A 4,758-nucleotide genomic window follows, 5' to 3' on the forward strand; every position below is an offset into this window, starting at 1 on the left:
GGCTCAGGTATTGATCTGTTCAGAATTCAATACTCCAAGGAGGGCATATCCCTTTGAACATCTCTGTGCCTCTGTTTCCCCATTTGGGCATAATCCTCATGGGCTGGACCTGTGACTTCACTGGGGTAGGGACCTCCCAGGGGGAATCTACTTCCTCTACCAAAGCTTGTCAGCACCTGCTTTGGTAATAATTTTAGAGAGGTTCCTGAGGGCACTGACAGGTGCCCAGGGCTCTACAGCCAGGGTGTGTCAGGACTTGAATCCAGACCTTCCTGACTTGGAAGCCAGCTTTCTATCCACTGTCCCTATGTTGCTGGTCAGCAGGTGATGCTTTGTGGCACAGGATTTAAAACAAAACTCAGTTCATGCTTTGGATCAGTGCTTGCCCAGTTCAGAGCGAGAGCTCATTAAATGCTTGTTAATATTGAGGGTGAGAATGATGATGGTCATGGGTGCTGGAAGAGTCAAGGACAGCCCAGGAAGGTGGGAAACAGCCAGGAAAGTCAGCTATTGGCAGGTTCAGATGTGATGATGGACACAGAAAGCCATCCAAAATGGGAATACATAATTTATTCTTTCCAGTCTTGTTCTATGATGTTAGTTGGTATTATTAGGAGGTTAATGACTGCCTGGTCTTGGAGGAATATGGGAAGGAGGATGAATGTATCTCACAGGTATCCTAAGAAGAGAACACAAATTGCCTCTGGGGACCAGAAGTGCTCCAGGGAACGCTGAACTGTCAGGTCACACTGTCCCCCATTTTGTGGTGCAACTTTGGCAAGGTGATTTCTCCTGATAAGCATGTGCTTTGGCCTTAGGGTCAGGACAGGACAAAGTACCAAGGGGGTTGTTAATGAGTTGGTAAGCAAGTAGGAAAGGTGGTTGTTTTCTTCAGTGGCCTGGAACCCACTGCTGGGGGTGTGTGTGTGTGTGTGTGTGTGTGTGTGTGTGTGTGTGTGTGTGTGTGTGTGTGTGTGTGTGTGTGTGTGTGTGTGTGTGTGTGTGTGTGTCTGTGTGTCTGTGTGTGTGTGTCTGTGTGTGTGTGTGTGTCTGTGTGTGTGTCTCTTTGTTTCCTTCTGAGACAGGTCTGGTGGTGCTGTGAAGATCCAAGGGCAGGTCGAAGGCCTTTACTTCCCATCCTCCAAGCTCTTTCCTCACCCACTTTCTGTCATCGACAGAAGCTCAAAGGAACTACTCCCTTCTCCAATTTAATTCTAATCAATTGTACCATGGAAAGAACACTGCCTCTGGAGTCAGGAGACCTGGATTCCACTTCTGCTTCTGATGCATGAGAGTGTTGGTTAAGGGGACCTTGGAGGTGTTCTGAATTATGATCCTATGAATCTTGAGGGCCTCAGTTTCCTTGTCTGTAAAATGAGAGTTGATGCATTTGGACTCTACATACAGGTTCATGTTCCTTCGTTCCCCTCCATTTTGACTTGGGGGCCTCTCCAGAAGGGAGAAAGCACCCACACCGTTTCTTTAGTCCTTTAAGGTTTCCAAAGGGCTCTCCAGGAAACTGGGACTCGTTTTATTTAGCTTTTGTTTCTTCAGCATCTAGAATTTGTTTTTTAACCAAACTTGTGATTTCACTGGCAGAGGGAACTTCCAGTGAGGAAAATCCCTTTACAAACACAGACCTGCACCTCCTCTACAACTTGTAGCCTCTGAGGGCACACAGTAGGCATTGACTAAGTGCTCATTGGGTTGGATCAGTGCCCAGTGCCCATTAGTGCCATATCAGATTTCCATGTTACAGAAGTCACACTGTATTGCTTCAGCCTGGAGCTGGATCACCTTGTCCAACCTTCTCCTGTTATTTTACAGGTAAAGAAATCAAAGGCCAGAGAAACAAGAGCCTTGTCCAAAGCCACACAGTTAGGTCACAAGGGACATCAAGGAGATGCCAGATCTAGACCTGGAAGAAGCAGATGGTTACCTGCTCTCTGGAGGGTTGTGAGAGCAGGAGCCTGCAATATCGCAGGTATCCTAAGAAGGGAAAACAGAATTGGACCTCAGAAACCTTCTAGTCCAACCCCTTCCTCTTACAAATGGGGAAACTGAGGCCCAGAGAAGTCATAAGACCCTACAGCTGGAAGACTCCTCAGAGGTTCAACATCCTTATCTTATAGACGAGGATACTGAGACTCAGGGATGTAGTGATAGACAGTGACAGAAGGATTTTAACCCAAAGAAGCACTATTTCCACTGTACCATACATGCAAATCACTTTATAAACTCTACAGGCATTATCTGTGGTACAGTGGAAAGATCTCTGGCTCTGCCCTCTGATTCTGAATCTGTGCTCTCCTGGTCCTGCTCAGGTCCTTTCCCTTGTTTGAGGGGCACCATCTGCTTGGTGGTAAGTGCTTTGATGATGGAGAGCAGCACATTTCCTCCTCTGTGTCGTCCGTATCTAGCATGGCACTGGGCACAGACCTTAATGACTATTGGTTGAATGGATTTAAGGAGTCCTATTGTCCTTTGGGTAGTGACATCACATTGGGATTAAAGGCTTCATAAATGCGATAATTGCTAGGGAAACCTCTCCAGTAAATCCATGTGCGGAGCTCACTTACTTGGCTTCTCCCTGACTCAGCTGCCTGCTTAAAAGAGCAACCTCAATGGGGATTGGGAGCACAGCTGAGCAGACACATCCGAATGACATCACTGGAGTGATGATAATATAATAGGTGAAGTTAGTGGAGTGGGAAAAACACCTCATTTAGTAATCAGAAGGTCTGAGTGCTAATTCCATGTTGTTGTTCAGTTGGGTTCAGTCCTGTCTGACTTTTTATGACCCCATTTGGGGTTTTCTTGGCAAAGCTACTGGAGTTGGTTTACCATTTCTTTCTCCAGTTCTTCTTACAAATGAGGAAACTGAGTCAAATGATTCTCCCAGAGTCACACAGCTAATAAGTATCTGAGGCCAGATTTGAACTCACAAGGATGAGTCTCCCTGACTCCAGGCCTGGTACTCTATCTACTGAGCCACCTAGCTGCTCTGTCTCTGCTAATTCCATCCCTGACATTTATTACCTGAGTGACCCTGGGCAAATCTCTTCAGCTCCCTGAGCCTCAGTTTCCTCTGTAAACTGAAGATGTTAGCCTAGAATCAAGGGTAGGGAACTTGCAGCCTCAAGGCCACCTGTGGCTCTCTAGGTCCTTGGGTGCAACCTTTTGACTGAATCAGTGTTTACAGAACAAATCCTTTTATGAAGGGAATTTGTGCTGTGAAGTTTGGATTACACTTGAGGTCCTCGAGGCTGCAGGTTCCCTACGCCTGGACTAGAGGGATGCTGAAGTTCCTTCCAGCTTTAGATTTCTGATCTTATAACAGTGGGCAAATCTCTCCCCCTACTCGAGCACTAAGGACTTGCTATAAATGGTGGTTTGTTGTTAGTAGTGGTTTGGCTTATCATAGCCATTGTTATTAGTAGTGGCTTGCAGCTTTACAATTTATAATGGCTGGGTTTTGTCCATTCTCGTCTGAAGGTCACCATAGACCTGGAGATAAGACAAACCAAGAATGATCTAGGGCATAGATTCTAAGGGCCCTGGTGACAGTGTATGACTAATCCAATGACCAGCCTTGCTAAGCGACAGTAGGATATAGTTGTTAGTCTCTGGGACTCTCAAGAACCATCTACCAGTCATAGAAAAGGTGCACTTGGCCCCAAATGAATCTGACCAGGTCACTCCCTAACTCCTTAAACTTCATTGGTTCGATCTTGCCTCCAGGATAAAAGAATGAAAGTCAAAGCATTTTTTAAGCCTGGTCTACATGCCAAGCACAGTGGTGGGCAAGGAGGGGAACTTTGGTCCTGAAAGTTACAGGGATGGGCTAGTGGAGTATAAAATACAAAAACCTTAGCCTGGCTTCCGATCCCCCTTTCCAGCTTTCTTTCACAGTATTCCCTTTGCCCACTCCAGGAGCATTACTATAGCTCTCATCTTATCCCTTTCATGCATGCACAGTCTATCCCTCTCCAGCCTGATAAGTGCTCCATCCTCAGCTTGGCCTGGTGACAACTTTTTCCCCAAAAGTCCAGCTCAGGACCACCTTGTCTAGGAAGGCTTCCTTGGTCCTAGTCCAACTGAAAGTTTCAGGGCTGCCCAAACCAAAGAAGCATTTTGTCTCCAACACACTAGATCTGTCCCAAAAGTTTGAGTGCAGCTTCTGCACTCGCTCTTTTTTTATGAGTTTAAACTGCACTAAGACTTTTAGGACATTCTGTACTATACTAATTCAAGTATATATTATTGCTTCCCCACAATTAGGCTTATTAACTCCCTCAGGGCAAAGACTGTTGCTGGTTTTCACTTTGGTAGGTCCAAGGCTTTGCACATCAGCAGTAAGTCCTGGGTAAATGTTAGTATAGTATTATCCTTATAGTATTAAGCAGTCATTAGAGGATCCTAGTTTTTAGAGCTGGGAGGGATCTTGAGGGGGAAATGGAGACTCAGCGAGGGAAAGAAGGCTTGGTTAGGGCCATCGGACCCCAGAGCTGGAGCTGGAGATCTCAGAGGCCAGCCCTTTCATTGTGCAGACGGGGAAACGGAGGCCCGAGAGGCCGTGTAAGGTGCAAGCCGCAGGGCTAGCCCTCGGACTCCAGGCTCCTCCACGTCCTGGTTACCGAACCCCCTGTCTCCGTGCGCGTGTTCAGCCTCCCACCTCGGGGGCCGCTCTCTGGCGTCAGGGAGGAGACCAGGCTGAGCTGGGGGGCGGAGGCCGGGAGGAGGGGGGTACTTGGCGGA

The sequence above is a fragment of the Notamacropus eugenii genome, chromosome 3, assembly GCF_028372415.1.
Source record: "Notamacropus eugenii isolate mMacEug1 chromosome 3, mMacEug1.pri_v2, whole genome shotgun sequence".
NCBI classification, from domain to species: Eukaryota; Metazoa; Chordata; class Mammalia; order Diprotodontia; family Macropodidae; genus Notamacropus; species Notamacropus eugenii.